Source organism: Leuresthes tenuis, unplaced genomic scaffold (assembly GCF_036924035.1).
Source record: "Leuresthes tenuis unplaced genomic scaffold, fLeuTen1.0.hap1 SCAF_15, whole genome shotgun sequence".
NCBI classification, from domain to species: Eukaryota; Metazoa; Chordata; class Actinopteri; order Atheriniformes; family Atherinopsidae; genus Leuresthes; species Leuresthes tenuis.
In genome coordinates this window covers 63367-81322 of record NW_027325369.1, presented here as the reverse complement: position 1 = coordinate 81322, position 17956 = coordinate 63367, and the positions used below count along the sequence as shown (strand labels likewise).

At 43.9% G+C, this 17956-nt stretch overlaps 9 non-coding genes across 9 annotated transcripts; 5 read left to right on the top strand and 4 right to left on the bottom strand.

Annotated features, from left to right (window-relative positions):
- The first annotated feature begins 698 nt into the window (after positions 1-698).
- trnal-cag (transfer RNA leucine (anticodon CAG)) lies at positions 699-781 on the top strand. The gene has a single exon. It is a non-coding gene; the product is annotated as a tRNA-Leu (tRNA).
- An 823-nt stretch (positions 782-1604) lies between these two features.
- On the bottom strand, positions 1605-1676 carry trnad-guc (transfer RNA aspartic acid (anticodon GUC)). Its single transcript has one exon. It is a non-coding gene; the product is annotated as a tRNA-Asp (tRNA).
- A 1575-nt stretch (positions 1677-3251) lies between these two features.
- trnal-cag (transfer RNA leucine (anticodon CAG)) lies at positions 3252-3334 on the top strand. Its single transcript has one exon. It is a non-coding gene; the product is annotated as a tRNA-Leu (tRNA).
- Positions 3335-4157: 823 nt separating this feature from the next.
- Positions 4158-4229, bottom strand: trnad-guc (transfer RNA aspartic acid (anticodon GUC)). The gene has a single exon. It is a non-coding gene; the product is annotated as a tRNA-Asp (tRNA).
- Positions 4230-5804: 1575 nt separating this feature from the next.
- On the top strand, positions 5805-5887 carry trnal-cag (transfer RNA leucine (anticodon CAG)). The gene has a single exon. It is a non-coding gene; the product is annotated as a tRNA-Leu (tRNA).
- Positions 5888-8356: 2469 nt separating this feature from the next.
- Positions 8357-8439, top strand: trnal-cag (transfer RNA leucine (anticodon CAG)). Its single transcript has one exon. It is a non-coding gene; the product is annotated as a tRNA-Leu (tRNA).
- Positions 8440-14250: 5811 nt separating this feature from the next.
- On the bottom strand, positions 14251-14322 carry trnad-guc (transfer RNA aspartic acid (anticodon GUC)). Its single transcript has one exon. It is a non-coding gene; the product is annotated as a tRNA-Asp (tRNA).
- Positions 14323-15898: 1576 nt separating this feature from the next.
- Positions 15899-15981, top strand: trnal-cag (transfer RNA leucine (anticodon CAG)). Its single transcript has one exon. It is a non-coding gene; the product is annotated as a tRNA-Leu (tRNA).
- An 823-nt stretch (positions 15982-16804) lies between these two features.
- trnad-guc (transfer RNA aspartic acid (anticodon GUC)) lies at positions 16805-16876 on the bottom strand. Its single transcript has one exon. It is a non-coding gene; the product is annotated as a tRNA-Asp (tRNA).
- Positions 16877-17956: the final 1080 nt, after the last annotated feature.

Genomic DNA, 17956 nt, shown 5'->3' with positions numbered 1-17956 from the left:
TTTCTTCTCCATTTTCCTCGTTGTGGAGTCGTTAGCGGTAACCTTCCCGTAGCAGCGACACCTCTGTGACTGAAAAGACTGCAACGACTGGCGCATCGACTCCAGCCACAATATATGGTCGGAACGACAGCGTGAAGTCATCAACAACGCTCGCTCGAGCCATCACGGCAACGACGCTTGGCCTTTAAAGTGCTGCGTTAAGACTGCAGTTTCCCTTGGAGGCGGGGTTCAAATTCCACTTCTGACATTGCAAACTTCTCCAACAGAATGATTTTTACTGGCAAGGCAACCCAAGTTCACTCCTTGCTTGGCTATGCTACGTTGTATTGCTAAACTGGCACTGTATCGTCTAGTTTAAAGATTATTGCGGCCATTTTACATCTGAAGAGTTCTTGCTTCCAAATGCTTTTTGATAAAGCTTATAGTTAGGGATGGCTCAGGTAATCCTGAAACATCCCATGTTGCCCAAGCTGCTATAGGCTTAGACTGCTGGGGGACCTCATCTGTCACACCTTTCCTCACTTTGCTCTCTTTTTCCCCCTGTTTAATTTTTCAAATGATTTTATGTACACGTGACATTATTGTGGTTATTAAACAACTTAAACAACAGCCAAGACCCATGAACACCACGTAGACCCACATATTCACTCCAATGATCCCTGGGCCCGCCGACAATAAGTGCTAGTCTTTTTTTTGCGGTCAGGATGGCCGAGCGGTCTAAGGCGCTGCGTTCAGGTCGCAGTCTCCCCTGGAGGCGTGGGTTCAAATCCCACTTCTGACAAAGCAACCTTCTCCAAGAGAATGGTTTTCACTGGCAAAGGCAACCCAACTTCACTCCTTGCTTGGCTAGCGCTATATCATCTAGTTTACAGCAACATTCTTTGTGCCGTCATGTTACTCTGAAGTCTTATGACCGCTCTGAATCGCAGGGAAGGGGCTTTGTTCATGAGAATCCTTTGTCCACAACTCAAGTTATTGTTACATATTAACATTTTGGCATGTACTCAACACCACCGTAAAACCTCCTGTTTTTCAGTCATTTTTGTGGAAAAATCGTCTGAAAACAAAACACTGGTCGTGACAAAAGACCTCGACAGATCGTCCCTGGTATGCAAAGTCATTGTTGGCTTTGGACAAGACAAGAATGAAACCACAGGATTTCTGTTGTTGGACAAAGTACTTGGAAGTGAGCTTTATGGAAGAGTGGTATGAAGGAGAGGTTAGGGGGAAGTCCTTGTTGGCTTTGGACAAGACAAGAATGAAACAACAGGTCTTCTGTTGTTGGACAAGGTACTTGGAAGTGAGCTTTATGGAAGAGTCTTATGAAGGAGAGGTTAGGGGGAAGATAGAGGTCCCTGCAGGCCAGGCTTCTCGTGGTGGCAATACATGTGGTGCCAAGTGAAATGCCTTCCAAAGTGCTTTGATAAAAGCAAACAAGTGTAAGATAGTTGAATATGAGATGACAGCATGTATTGAAGGCTGGTGTAAGAGCTGCTGGTCTTGAGTGATTTGTAAGGGAGGTGACTGTTTGCAAGAGGGAACTTGGCTGATGGTGGGTGAATTAGATTATACTTGGTGGGAGGCATGTGATAAAAGTCCTAGCTCTCCCCGTCGGGGAATCGAACCCCGATCTTCCGCGTGACAGGCGGAGATACTGACCATTATACTAACGAGGAATTTTGATGGGACAGATACAGTCGTCATTTGAAAAGACTACCGTAGCCAATGAGCGAAATAAGAGTTTTGTGTCCCATTTGAGGTGCCTTTTAAAGGAATGTTTTGAATCACGCAAAGCAATTGAGAAGAAACTAGGCATGATCTTCAGCATGCAAGTGGTGAAAAGGGCTCAACAAGAATCTCATTGTACAGGAATGTGTTTCTAACATGCACTGTATATATGACAATAAACGCTTGAATCTTGAATCTTGGTGGCAACACCCAGAAATTCTGCCTTGTGGTAGATGTAGGACACTCCGCATCATCAAAACAATAAAAAGTAGAATGTTTGCTCCAGAAGAAGCTAGACTTTTTTTTTTCCCTTTGCAGTGTTGATAAGTTGTAAATAGATTCTACTTTGGACACTTATGCAGATTTTTCAAACCCCCGGTACCGTATCATAGGACAACAGGACAGGGCTTTTGACCGAAGCAAACTGGATTCATATCAGGCTATTTGAAGGGGGGCTATTCACATTTAGACCTAAGATGGGTGAGAATATCAAAACAGTATTCTAAGTACCACATCAGACTATAATGGTGATAACACACCTATTGAAATTTCAACTTCTGCAGTCTCAGCTATTATGTAAGTAATGGGTGAGAATGCTCAGCAATTTGGAGGTGAGATGGGCATCATCATGCCTATTGAAATTTCAAATTCTGGAGGCTGATCAGCTATTATGTAAGTAATGGGTGAGAATGCTTAGGAATTTGGAGGTGAGCTGGGCATCATCATGCCTCTTGAAATTTCAAATTCTGGAGGCTCATCAGCTATTATGTAAGCAGAGGTGAGAATGCTGATCATTGATGACAGTGCTACTCTTCCTGCTCTTGTTTTCTTCTCCATTTTCCTCGTTGTGGAGTCGTTAGCGGTAACCTTCCCGTAGCAGCGACACCTCTGTGACTGAAAAGACTGCAACGACTGGCGCATCGACTCCAGCCACAATATATGGTCGGAACGACAGCGTGAAGTCATCAACAACGCTCGCTCGAGCCATCACGGCAACGACGCTTGGCCTTTAAAGTGCTGCGTTAAGACTGCAGTTTCCCTTGGAGGCGGGGTTCAAATTCCACTTCTGACATTGCAAACTTCTCCAACAGAATGATTTTTACTGGCAAGGCAACCCAAGTTCACTCCTTGCTTGGCTATGCTACGTTGTATTGCTAAACTGGCACTGTATCGTCTAGTTTAAAGATTATTGCGGCCATTTTACATCTGAAGAGTTCTGGCTTCCAAATGCTTTTTGATAAAGCTTATAGTTAGGGATGGCTCAGGTAATCCTGAAACATCCCATGTTGCCCAAGCTGCTATAGGCTTAGACTGCTGGGGGACCTCATCTGTCACACCTTTCCTCACTTTGCTCTCTTTTTCCCCCTGTTTAATTTTTCAAATGATTTTATGTACACGTGACATTATTGTGGTTATTAAACAACTTAAACAACAGCCAAGACCCATGAACACCAGGTAGACCCACATATTCACTCCAATGATCCCTGGGCCCGCCGACAATAAGTGCAAGTCTTTTTTTTGCGGTCAGGATGGCCGAGCGGTCTAAGGCGCTGCGTTCAGGTCGCAGTCTCCCCTGGAGGCGTGGGTTCAAATCCCACTTCTGACAAAGCAACCTTCTCCAAGAGAATGGTTTTCACTGGCAAAGGCAACCCAACTTCACTCCTTGCTTGGCTAGCGCTATATCATCTAGTTTACAGCAACATTCTTTGTGCCGTCATGTTACTCTGAAGTCTTATGACCGCTCTGAATCGCAGGGAAGGGGCTTTGTTCATGAGAATCCTTTGTCCACAACTCAAGTTATTGTTACATATTAACATTTTGGCATGTACTCAACACCACCGTAAAACCTCCTGTTTTTCAGTCATTTTTGTGGAAAAATCGTCTGAAAACAAAACACTGGTCGTGACAAAAGACCTCGACAGATCGTCCCTGGTATGCAAAGTCATTGTTGGCTTTGGACAAGACAAGAATGAAACCACAGGATTTCTGTTGTTGGACAAAGTACTTGGAAGTGAGCTTTATGGAAGAGTGGTATGAAGGAGAGGTTAGGGGGAAGTCCTTGTTGGCTTTGGACAAGACAAGAATGAAACAACAGGTCTTCTGTTGTTGGACAAGGTACTTGGAAGTGAGCTTTATGGAAGAGTCTTATGAAGGAGAGGTTAGGGGGAAGATAGAGGTCCCTGCAGGCCAGGCTTCTCGTGGTGGCAATACATGTGGTGCCAAGTGAAATGCCTTCCAAAGTGCTTTGATAAAAGCAAACAAGTGTAAGATAGTTGAATATGAGATGACAGCATGTATTGAAGGCTGGTGTAAGAGCTGCTGGTCTTGAGTGATTTGTAAGGGAGGTGACTGTTTGCAAGAGGGAACTTGGCTGATGGTGGGTGAATTAGATTATACTTGGTGGGAGGCATGTGATAAAAGTCCTAGCTCTCCCCGTCGGGGAATCGAACCCCGATCTTCCGCGTGACAGGCGGAGATACTGACCATTATACTAACGAGGAATTTCGATGGGACAGATACAGTCGTCATTTGAAAAGACTACCGTAGCCAATGAGCGAAATAAGAGTTTTGTGTCCCATTTGAGGTGCCTTTTAAAGGAATGTTTTGAATCACGCAAAGCAATTGAGAAGAAACTAGGCATGATCTTCAGCATGCAAGTGGTGAAAAGGGCTCAACAAGAATCTCATTGTACAGGAATGTGTTTCTAACATGCACTGTATATATGACAATAAACGCTTGAATCTTGAATCTTGGTGGCAACACCCAGAAATTCTGCCTTGTGGTAGATGTAGGACACTCCGCATCATCAAAACAATAAAAAGTAGAATGTTTGCTCCAGAAGAAGCTAGACTTTTTTTTTTCCCTTTGCAGTGTTGATAAGTTGTAAATAGATTCTACTTTGGACACTTATGCAGATTTTTCAAACCCCCGGTACCGTATCATAGGACAACAGGACAGGGCTTTTGACCAAAGCAAACTGGATTCATATCAGGCTATTTGAAGGGGGGCTATTCACATTTAGGCCTAAGATGGGTGAGAATATCAAAACAGTATTCTAAGTACCACATCAGACTATAATGGTGATAACACACCTATTGAAATTTCAACTTCTGCAGTCTCAGCTATTATGTAAGTAATGGGTGAGAATGCTCAGCAATTTGGAGGTGAGATGGGCATCATCATGCCTATTGAAATTTCAACTTCTGGAGGCTGATCAGCTATTATGTAAGTAATGGGTGAGAATGCTTAGGAATTTGGAGGTGAGATGGGCATCATCATGCCTCTTGAAATTTCAAATTCTGGAGGCTCATCAGCTATTATGTAAGCAGAGGTGAGAATGCTGATCATTGATGACAGTGCTACTCTTCCTGCTCTTGTTTTCTTCTCCATTTTCCTCGTTGTGGAGTCGTTAGCGGTAACCTTCCCGTAGCAGCGACACCTCTGTGACTGAAAAGACTGCAACGACTGGCGCATCGACTCCAGCCACAATATATGGTCGGAACGACAGCGTGAAGTCATCAACAACGCTCGCTCGAGCCATCACGGCAACGACGCTTGGCCTTTAAAGTGCTGCGTTAAGACTGCAGTTTCCCTTGGAGGCGGGGTTCAAATTCCACTTCTGACATTGCAAACTTCTCCAACAGAATGATTTTTACTGGCAAGGCAACCCAAGTTCACTCCTTGCTTGGCTATGCTACGTTGTATTGCTAAACTGGCACTGTATCGTCTAGTTTAAAGATTATTGCGGCCATTTTACATCTGAAGAGTTCTTGCTTCCAAATGCTTTTTGATAAAGCTTATAGTTAGGGATGGCTCAGGTAATCCTGAAACATCCCATGTTGCCCAAGCTGCTATAGGCTTAGACTGCTGGGGGACCTCATCTGTCACACCTTTCCTCACTTTGCTCTCTTTTTCCCCCTGTTTAATTTTTCAAATGATTTTATGTACACGTGACATTATTGTGGTTATTAAACAACTTAAACAACAGCCAAGACCCATGAACACCACGTAGACCCACATATTCACTCCAATGATCCCTGGGCCCGCCGACAATAAGTGCAAGTCTTTTTTTTGAGGTCAGGATGGCCGAGCGGTCTAAGGCGCTGCGTTCAGGTCGCAGTCTCCCCTGGAGGCGTGGGTTCAAATCCCACTTCTGACAAAGCAACCTTCTCCAAGAGAATGGTTTTCACTGGCAAAGGCAACCCAACTTCACTCCTTGCTTGGCTAGCGCTATATCATCTAGTTTACAGCAACATTCTTTGTGCCGTCATGTTACTCTGAAGTCTTATGACCGCTCTGAATCGCAGGGAAGGGCCTTTGTGCATGAGAATCCTTTGTCCACAACTCAAGTTATTGTTACATATTAACATTTTGGCATGTACTCAACACCACCGTAAAACCTCCTGTTTTTCAGTCATTTTTGTGGAAAAATCGTCTGAAAACAAAACACTGGTTGTGACAAAAGACCTCGACAGATCGTCCCTGGTATGCAAAGTCATTGTTGGCTTTGGACAAGACAAGAATGAAACCACAGGATTTCTCTTGTTGGACAAAGTACTTGGAAGTGAGCTTTATGGAAGAGTGGTATGAAGGAGAGGTTAGGGGGAAGTCCTTGTTGGCTTTGGACAAGACAAGAATGAAACAACAGGTCTTCTGTTGTTGGACAAGGTACTTGGAAGTGAGCTTTATGGAAGAGTCTTATGAAGGAGAGGTTAGGGGGAAGATAGAGGTCCCTGCAGGCCAGGCTTCTCGTGGTGGCAATACATGTGGTGCCAAGTGAAATGCCTTCCAAAGTGCTTTGATAAAAGCAAACAAGTGTAAGATAGTTGAATATGAGATGACAGCATGTATTGAAGGCTGGTGTAAGAGCTGCTGGTCTTGAGTGATTTGTAAGGGAGGTGACTGTTTGCAAGAGGGAACTTGGCTGATGGTGGGTGAATTAGATTATACTTGGTGGGAGGCATGTGATAAATGTCCTAGCTCTCCCCGTCAGGGAATCGAACCCCGATCTTCCGCGTGACAGGCGGAGATACTGACCATTATACTAACGAGGAATTTCGATGGGACAGATACAGTCGTCATTTGAAAAGACTACCGTAGCCAATGAGCGAAATAAGAGTTTTGTGTCCCATTTGAGGTGCCTTTTAAAGGAATGTTTTGAATCACGCAAAGCAATTGAGAAGAAACTAGGCATGATCTTCAGCATGCAAGTGGTGAAAAGGGCTCAACAAGAATCTCATTGTACAGGAATGTGTTTCTAACATGCACTGTATATATGACAATAAACGCTTGAATCTTGAATCTTGGTGGCAACACCCAGAAATTCTGCCTTGTGGTAGATGTAGGACACTCCGCATCATCAAAACAATAAAAAGTAGAATGTTTGCTCCAGAAGAAGCTAGACTTTTTTTTTCCCTTTGCAGTGTTGATAAGTTGTAAATAGATTCTACTTTGGACACTTATGCAGATTTTTCAAACCCCCGGTACCGTATCATAGGACAACAGGACAGGGCTTTTGACCGAAGCAAACTGGATTCATATCAGGCTATTTGAAGGGGGGCTATTCACATTTAGGCCTAAGATGGGTGAGAATATCAAAACAGTATTCTAAGTACCACATCAGACTATAATGGTGATAACACACCTATTGAAATTTCAACTTCTGCAGTCTCAGCTATTATGTAAGTAATGGGTGAGAATGCTCAGCAATTTGGAGGTGAGATGGGCATCATCATGCCTATTGAAATTTCAACTTCTGGAGGCTGATCAGCTATTATGTAAGTAATGGGTGAGAATGCTTAGGAATTTGGAGGTGAGATGGGCATCATCATGCCTCTTGAAATTTCAAATTCTGGAGGCTCATCAGCTATTATGTAAGCAGAGGTGAGAATGCTGATCATTGATGACAGTGCTACTCTTCCTGCTCTTGTTTTCTTCTCCATTTTCCTCGTTGTGGAGTCGTTAGCGGTAACCTTCCCGTAGCAGCGACACCTCTGTGACTGAAAAGACTGCAACGACTGGCGCATCGACTCCAGCCACAATATATGGTCGGAACGACAGCGTGAAGTCATCAACAACGCTCGCTCGAGCCATCACGGCAACGACGCTTGGCCTTTAAAGTGCTGCGTTAAGACTGCAGTTTCCCTTGGAGGCGGGGTTCAAATTCCACTTCTGACATTGCAAACTTCTCCAACAGAATGATTTTTACTGGCAAGGCAACCCAAGTTCACTCCTTGCTTGGCTATGCTACGTTGTATTGCTAAACTGGCACTGTATCGTCTAGTTTAAAGATTATTGCGGCCATTTTACATCTGAAGAGTTCTTGCTTCCAAATGCTTTTTGATAAAGCTTATAGTTAGGGATGGCTCAGGTAATCCTGAAACATCCCATGTTGCCCAAGCTGCTATAGGCTTAGACTGCTGGGGGACCTCATCTGTCACACCTTTCCTCACTTTGCTCTCTTTTTCCCCCTGTTTAATTTTTCAAATGATTTTATGTACACGTGACATTATTGTGGTTATTAAACAACTTAAACAACAGCCAAGACCCATGAACACCACGTAGACCCACATAGTCACTCGAATGATCCCTGGGCCCGCCGACAATAAGTGCAAGTCTCTTTGTTGCGGTCAGGATGGCCGAGCGGTCTAAGGCGCTGCGTTCAGGTCGCAGTCTCCCCTGGAGGCGTGGGTTCAAATCCCACTTCTGACAAAGCAACCTTCTCCAAGAGAATGGTTTTCACTGGCAAAGGCAACCCAACTTCACTCCTTGCTTGGCTAGCGCTATATCATCTAGTTTACAGCAACATTCTTTGTGCCGTCATGTTACTCTGAAGTCTTATGACCGCTCTGAATCGCAGGGAAGGGGCTTTGTGCATGAGAATCCTTTGTCCACAACTCAAGTTATTGTTACATATTAACATTTTGGCATGTACTCAACACCACCGTAAAACCTCCTGTTTTTCAGTCATTTTTGTGGAAAAATCGTCTGAAAACAAAACACTGGTCGTGACAAAAGACCTCGACAGATCGTCCCTGGTATGCAAAGTCATTGTTGGCTTTGGACAAGACAAGAATGAAACCACAGGATTTCTGTTGTTGGACAAAGTACTTGGAAGTGAGCTTTATGGAAGAGTCTTATGAAGGAGAGGTTAGGGGGAAGATAGAGGTCCCTGCAGGCCAGGCTTCTCGTGGTGGCAATACATGTGGTGCCAAGTGAAATGCCTTCCAAAGTGCTTTGATAAAAGCAAACAAGTGTAAGATAGTTGAATATGAGATGACAGCATGTATTGAAGGCTGGTGTAAGAGCTGCTGGTCTTGAGTGATTTGTAAGGGAGGTGACTGTTTGCAAGAGGGAACTTGGCTGATGGTGGGTGAATTAGATTATACTTGGTGGGAGGCATGTGATAAAAGTCCTAGCTCTCCCCGTCGGGGAATCGAACCCCGATCTTCCGCGTGACAGGCGGAGATACTGATCATTATACTAACGAGGAATTTCGATGGGACAGATACAGTCGTCATTTGAAAAGACTACCGTAGCCAATGAGCGAAATAAGAGTTTTGTGTCCCATTTGAGGTGCCTTTTAAAGGAATGTTTTGAATCACGCAAAGCAATTGAGAAGAAACTAGGCATGATCTTCAGCATGCAAGTGGTGAAAAGGGCTCAACAAGAATCTCATTGTACAGGAATGTGTTTCTAACATGCACTGTATATATGACAATAAACGCTTGAATCTTGAATCTTGGTGGCAACACCCAGAAATTCTGCCTTGTGGTAGATGTAGGACACTCCGCATCATCAAAACAATAAAAAGTAGAATGTTTGCTCCAGAAGAAGCTAGACTTTTTTTTTTCCCTTTGCAGTGTTGATAAGTTGTAAATAGATTCTACTTTGGACACTTATGCAGATTTTTCAAACCCCCGGTACCGTATCATAGGACAACAGGACAGGGCTTTTGACCGAAGCAAACTGGATTCATATCAGGCTATTTGAAGGGGGGCTATTCACATTTAGGCCTAAGATGGGTGAGAATATCAAAACAGTATTCTAAGTACCACATCAGACTATAATGGTGATAACACACCTATTGAAATTTCAACTTCTGCAGTCTCAGCTATTATGTAAGTAATGGGTGAGAATGCTCAGCAATTTGGAGGTGAGATGGGCATCATCATGCCTATTGAAATTTCAACTTCTGGAGGCTGATCAGCTATTATGTAAGTAATGGGTGAGAATGCTTAGGAATTTGGAGGTGAGATGGGCATCATCATGCCTCTTGAAATTTCAAATTCTGGAGGCTCATCAGCTATTATGTAAGCAGAGGTGAGAATGCTGATCATTGATGACAGTGCTACTCTTCCTGCTCTTGTTTTCTTCTCCATTTTCCTCGTTGTGGAGTCGTTAGCGGTAACCTTCCCGTAGCAGCGACACCTCTGTGACTGAAAAGACTGCAACGACTGGCGCATCGACTCCAGCCACAATATATGGTCGGAACGACAGCGTGAAGTCATCAACAACGCTCGCTCGAGCCATCACGGCAACGACGCTTGGCCTTTAAAGTGCTGCGTTAAGACTGCAGTTTCCCTTGGAGGCGGGGTTCAAATTCCACTTCTGACATTGCAAACTTCTCCAACAGAATGATTTTTACTGGCAAGGCAACCCAAGTTCACTCCTTGCTTGGCTATGCTACGTTGTATTGCTAAACTGGCACTGTATCGTCTAGTTTAAAGATTATTGCGGCCATTTTACATCTGAAGAGTTCTTGCTTCCAAATGCTTTTTGATAAAGCTTATAGTTAGGGATGGCTCAGGTAATCCTGAAACATCTCATGTTGCCCAAGCTGCTATAGGCTTAGACTGCTGGGGGACCTCATCTGTCACACCTTTCCTCACTTTGCTCTCTTTTTCCCCCTGTTTAATTTTTCAAATGATTTTATGTACACGTGACATTATTGTGGTTATTAAACAACTTAAACAACAGCCAAGACCCATGAACACCACGTAGACCCACATATTCACTCCAATGATCCCTGGGCCCGCCGACAATAAGTGCAAGTCTTTTTTTTGCGGTCAGGATGGCAGAGCGGTCTAAGGCGCTGCGTTCAGGTCGCAGTCTCCCCTGGAGGCGTGGGTTCAAATCCCACTTCTGACAAAGCAACCTTCTCCAAGAGAATGGTTTTCACTGGCAAAGGCAACCCAACTTCACTCCTTGCTTGGCTAGCGCTATATCATCTAGTTTACAGCAACATTCTTTGTGCCGTCATGTTACTCTGAAGTCTTATGACCGCTCTGAATCGCAGGGAAGGGGCTTTGTGCATGAGAATCCTTTGTCCACAACTCAAGTTATTGTTACATATTAACATTTTGGCATGTACTCAACACCACCGTAAAACCTCCTGTTTTTCAGTCATTTTTGTGGAAAAATCGTCTGAAAACAAAACACTGGTCGTGACAAAAGACCTCGACAGATCGTCCCTGGTATGCAAAGTCATTGTTGGCTTTGGACAAGACAAGAATGAAACCACAGGATTTCTGTTGTTGGACAAAGTACTTGGAAGTGAGCTTTATGGAAGAGTGGTATGAAGGAGAGGTTAGGGGGAAGTCCTTGTTGGCTTTGGACAAGACAAGAATGAAACAACAGGTCTTCTGTTGTTGGACAAGGTACTTGGAAGTGAGCTTTATGGAAGAGTCTTATGAAGGAGAGGTTAGGGGGAAGATAGAGGTCCCTGCAGGCCAGGCTTCTCGTGGTGGCAATACATGTGGTGCCAAGTGAAATGCCTTCCAAAGTGCTTTGATAAAAGCAAACAAGTGTAAGATAGTTGAATATGAGATGACAGCATGTATTGAAGGCTGGTGTAAGAGCTGCTGGTCTTGAGTGATTTGTAAGGGAGGTGACTGTTTGCAAGAGGGAACTTGGCTGATGGTGGGTGAATTAGATTATACTTGGTGGGAGGCATGTGATAAAAGTCCTAGGTCTCCCCGTCGGGGAATCGAACCCCGATCTTCCGCGTGACAGGCGGAGATACTGACCATTATACTAACGATGAATTTCGATGGGACAGATACAGTCGTCATTTGAAAAGACTACCGTAGCCAATGAGCGAAATAAGAGTTTTGTGTCCCATTTGAGGTGCCTTTTAAAGGAATGTTTTGAATCACACAAAGCAATTGAGAAGAAACTAGGCATGATCTTCAGCATGCAAGTGGTGAAAAGGGCTCAACAAGAATCTCATTGTACAGGAATGTGTTTCTAACATGCACTGTATATATGACAATAAACGCTTGAATCTTGAATCTTGGTGGCAACACCCAGAAATTCTGCCTTGTGGTAGATGTAGGACACTCCGCATCATCAAAACAATAAAAAGTAGAATGTTTGCTCCAGAAGAAGCTAGACTTTTTTTTTCCCTTTGCAGTGTTGATAAGTTGTAAATAGATTCTACTTTGGACAATTATGCAGATTTTTCAAACCCCCGGTACCGTATCATAGGACAACAGGACAGGGCTTTTGACCGAAGCAAACTGGATTCATATCAGGCTATTTGAAGGGGGGCTATTCACATTTAGGCCTAAGATGGGTGAGAATATCAAAACAGTATTCTAAGTACCACATCAGACTATAATGGTGATAACACACCTATTGAAATTTCAACTTCTGCAGTCTCAGCTATTATGTAAGTAATGGGTGAGAATGCTCAGCAATTTGGAGGTGAGATGGGCATCATCATGCCTATTGAAATTTCAACTTCTGGAGGCTGATCAGCTATTATGTAAGTAATGGGTGAGAATGCTTAGGAATTTGGAGGTGAGATGGGCATCATCATGCCTCTTGAAATTTCAAATTCTGGAGGCTCATCAGCTATTATGTAAGCAGAGGTGAGAATGCTGATCATTGATGACAGTGCTACTCTTCCTGCTCTTGTTTTCTTCTCCATTTTCCTCGTTGTGGAGTCGTTAGCGGTAACCTTCCCGTAGCAGCGACACCTCTGTGACTGAAAAGACTGCAACGACTGGCGCATCGACTCCAGCCACAATATATGGTCGGAACGACAGCGTGAAGTCATCAACAACGCTCGCTCGAGCCATCACGGCAACGACGCTTGGCCTTTAAAGTGCTGCGTTAAGACCGCAGTTTCCCTTGGAGGCGGGGTTCAAATTCCACTTCTGACATTGCAAACTTCTCCAACAGAATGATTTTTACTGGCAAGGCAACCCAAGTTCACTCCTTGCTTGACTATGCTACGTTGTATTGCTAAACTGGCACTGTATCGTCTAGTTTAAAGATTATTGCGGCCATTTTACATCTGAAGAGTTCTTGCTTCCAAATGCTTTTTGATAAAGCTTATAGTTAGGGATGGCTCAGGTAATCCTGAAACATCTCATGTTGCCCAAGCTGCTATAGGCTTAGACTGCTGGGGGACCTCATCTGTCACACCTTTCCTCACTTTGCTCTCTTTTTCCCCCTGTTTAATTTTTCAAATGATTTTATGTACACGTGACATTATTGTGGTTATTAAACAACTTAAACAACAGCCAAGACACATGAACACCACATAGACCCACATATTCACTCCAATGATCCCTGGGCCCGCCGACAATAAGTGCAAGTCTTTTTTTTGCGGTCAGGATGGCCGAGCGGTCTAAGGCGCTGCGTTCAGGTCGCAGTCTCCCCTGGAGGCGTGCGTTCAAATCCCACTTCTGACAAAGCAACCTTCTCCAAGAGAATGGTTTTCACTGGCAAAGGCAACCCAACTTCCCTCCTTGCTTGGCTAGCGCTATATCATCTAGTTTACAGCAACATTCTTTGTGCCGTCATGTTACTCTGAAGTCTTATGACCGCTCTGAATCGCAGGGAAGGGGCTTTGTGCATGAGAATCCTTTGTCCACAACTCAAGTTATTGTTACATATTAACATTTTGGCATGTACTCAACACCACCGTAAAACCTCCTGTTTTTCAGTCATTTTTGTGGAAAAATCGTCTGAAAACAAAACACTGGTCGTGACAAAAGACCTCGACAGATCGTCCCTGGTATGCAAAGTCATTGTTGGCTTTGGACAAGACAAGAATGAAACCACAGGATTTCTGTTGTTGGACAAAGTACTTGGAAGTGAGCTTTATGGAAGAGTGGTATGAAGGAGAGGTTAGGGGGAAGTCCTTGTTGGCTTTGGACAAGACAAGAATGAAACAACAGGTCTTCTGTTGTTGGACAAGGTACTTGGAAGTGAGCTTTATGGAAGAGTGGTATGAAGGAAAGGTTAGGGGGAAGATAGTCCCTGCAGGCCAGGCTTCTCGTGGTGGCAATACATGTGGTGCCAAGTGAAATGCCTTCCAAAGTGCTTTGATAAAAGCAAACAAGTGTAAGATAGTTGAATATGAGATGACAGCATGTATTGAAGGCTGGTGTAAGAGCTGCTGGTCTTGAGTGATTTGTAAGGGAGGTGACTGTTTGCAAGAGGGAACTTGGCTGATGGTGGGTGAATTAGATTATACTTGGTGGGAGGCATGTGATAAAAGTCCTAGCTCTCCCCGTCGGGGAATCGAACCCCGATCTTCCGCGTGACAGGCGGAGATACTGACCATTATACTAACGAGGAATTTCGATGGGACAGATACAGTCGTCATTTGAAAAGACTACCGTAGCCAATGAGCGAAATAAGAGTTTTGTGTCCCATTTGAGGTGCCTTTTAAAGGAATGTTTTGAATCACGCAAAGCAATTGAGAAGAAACTAGGCATGATCTTCAGCATGCAAGTGGTGAAAAGGGCTCAACAAGAATCTCATTGTACAGGAATGTGTTTCTAACATGCACTGTATATATGACAATAAACGCTTGAATCTTGAATCTTGGTGGCAACACCCAGAAATTCTGCCTTGTGGTAGATGTAGGACACTCCGCATCATCAAAACAATAAAAAGTAGAATGTTTGCTCCAGAAGAAGCTAGACTTTTTTTTTTCCCTTTGCAGTGTTGATAAGTTGTAAATAGATTCTACTTTGGACACTTATGCAGATTTTTCAAACCCCCGGTACCGTATCATAGGACAACAGGACAGGGCTTTTGACCGAAGCAAACTGGATTCATATCAGGCTATTTGAAGGGGGGCTATTCACATTAAGGCCTAAGATGGGTGAGAATATCAAAACAGTATTCTAAGTACCACATCAGACTATAATGGTGATAACACACCTATTGAAATTTCAACTTCTGCAGTCTCAGCTATTATGTAAGTAATGGGTGAGAATGCTCAGCAATTTGGAGGTGAGATGGGCATCATCATGCCTATTGAAATTTCAACTTCTGGAGGCTGATCAGCTATTATGTAAGTAATGGGTGAGAATGCTTAGGAATTTGGAGGTGAGATGGGCATCATCATGCCTCTTGAAATTTCAAATTCTGGAGGCTCATCAGCTATTATGTAAGCAGAAGGTGAGAATGCTGATCATTGATGACAGTGCTACTCTTCCTGCTCTTGTTTTCTTCTCCATTTTCCTCGTTGTGGAGTCGTTAGCGGTAACCTTCCCGTAGCAGCGACACCTCTGTGACTGAAAAGACTGCAACGACTGGCGTATCGACTCCAGCCACAATATATGGTCGGAACGACAGCGTGAAGTCATCAACAACGCTCGCTCGAGCCATCACGGCAACGACGCTTGGCCTTTAAAGTGCTGCGTTAAGACCGCAGTTTCCCTTGGAGGCGGGGTTCAAATTCCACTTCTGACATTGCAAACTTCTCCAACAGAATGATTTTTACTGGCAAGGCAACCCAAGTTCACTCCTTGCTTGACTATGCTACGTTGTATTGCTAAACTGGCACTGTATCGTCTAGTTTAAAGATTATTGCGGCCATTTTACATCTGAAGAGTTCTTGCTTCCAAATGCTTTTTGATAAAGCTTATAGTTAGGGATGGCTCAGGTTTTCCTGAAACATCTCATGTTGCCCAAGCTGCTATAGGCTTAGACTGCTGGGGGACCTCATCTGTCACACCTTTCCTCACTTTGCTCTCTTTTTCCCCCTGTTTAATTTTTCAAATGATTTTATGTACACGTGACATTATTGTGGTTATTAAACAACTTAAACAACAGCCAAGACACATGAACACCACATAGACCCACATATTCACTCCAATGATCCCTGGGCCCGCCGACAATAAGTGCAAGTCTTTTTTTTGCGGTCAGGATGGCCGAGCGGTCTAAGGCGCTGCGTTCAGGTCGCAGTCTCCCCTGGAGGCGTGGGTTCAAATCCCACTTCTGACAAAGCAACCTTCTCCAAGAGAATGGTTTTCACTGGCAAAGGCAACCCAACTTCCCTCCTTGCTTGGCTAGCGCTATATCATCTAGTTTACAGCAACATTCGTTGTGCCGTCATGTTACTCTGAAGTCTTATGACCGCTCTGAATCGCAGGGAAGGGGCTTGGTGCATGAGAATCCTTTGTCCACAACTCAAGTTATTGTTACATATTAACATTTTGGCATGTACTCAACACCACCGTAAAACCTCCTGTTTTTCTGTCATTTTTGTGGAAAAATCGTCTGAAAACAAAACACTGGTCGTGACAAAAGACCTCGGCAGATCGTCCCTGGTATGCAAAGTCCTTGTTGGCTTTGGACAAGACAAGAATGAAACCACAGGTTTTCTGTTGTTGGACAAAGTACTTGGAAGTGAGCTTTATGGAAGAGTGGTATGAAGGAGAGGTTAGGGGGTAGTCCTTGTTGGCTTTGGACAAGACAAGAATGAAACAACAGGTCTTCTGTTGTTGGACAAGGTACTTGGAAGTGAGCTTTATGGAAGAGTCTTATGAAGGAGAGGTTAGGGGGAAGATAGAGGTCCCTGCAGGCCAGGCTTCTCGTGGTGGCAATACATGTGGTGCCAAGTGAAATGCCTTCCAAAGTGCTTTGATAAAAGCAAACAAGTGTAAGATAGTTGAATATGAGATGACAGCATGTATTGAAGGCTGGTGTAAGAGCTGCTGGTCTTGAGTGATTTGTAAGGGAGGTGACTGTTTGCAAGAGGGAACTTGGCTGATGGTGGGTGAATTAGATTATACTTGGTGGGAGGCATGTGATAAAAGTCCTAGCTCTCCCCGTCGGGGAATCGAACCCCGATCTTCCGCGTGACAGGCGGAGATACTGACCATTATACTAACGAGGAATTTCGATGGGACAGATACAGTCGTCATTTGAAAAGACTACCGTAGCCAATGAGCGAAATAAGAGTTTTGTGTCCCATTTGAGGTGCCTTTTAAAGGAATGTTTTGAATCACGCAAAGCAATTGAGAAGAAACTAGGCATGATCTTCAGCATGCAAGTGGTGAAAAGGGCTTAACAAGAATCTCATTGTACAGGAATGTGTTTCTAACATGCACTGTATATATGACAATAAACGCTTGAATCTTGAATCTTGGTGGCAACACCCAGAAATTCTGCCTTGTGGTAGATGTAGGACACTCCGCATCATCAAAACAATAAAAAGTAGAATGTTTGCTCCAGAAGAAGCTAGACTTTTTTTTTTCCCTTTGCAGTGTTGATAAGTTGTAAATAGATTCTACTTTGGACACTTATGCAGATTTTTCAAACCCCCGGTACCGTATCATAGGACAACAGGACAGGGCTTTTGACCGAAGCAAACTGGATTCATATCAGGCTATTTGAAGGGGGGCTATTCACATTTAGGCCTAAGATGGGTGAGAATATCAAAACAGTATTCTAAGTACCACATCAGACTATAATGGTGATAACACACCTATTGAAATTTCAACTTCTGCAGTCTCAGCTATTATGTAAGTAATGGGTGAGAATGCTCAGCAATTTGGAGGTGAGATGGGCATCATCATGCCTATTGAAATTTCAACTTCTGGAGGCTGATCAGCTATTATGTAAGTAATGGGTGAGAATGCTTAGGAATTTGGAGGTGAGATGGGCATCATCATGCCTCTTGAAATTTCAAATTCTGGAGGCTCATCAGCTATTATGTAAGCAGAGGTGAGAATGCTGATCATTGATGACAGTGCTACTCTTCCTGCTCTTGTTTTCTTCTCCATTTTCCTCGTTGTGGAGTCGTTAGCGGTAACCTTCCCGTAGCAGCGACACCTCTGTGACTGAAAAGACTGCAACGACTGGCGCATCGACTCCAGCCACAATATATGGTCGGAACGACAGCGTGAAGTCATCAACAACGCTCGCTCGAGCCATCACGGCAACGACGCTTGGCCTTTAAAGTGCTGCGTTAAGA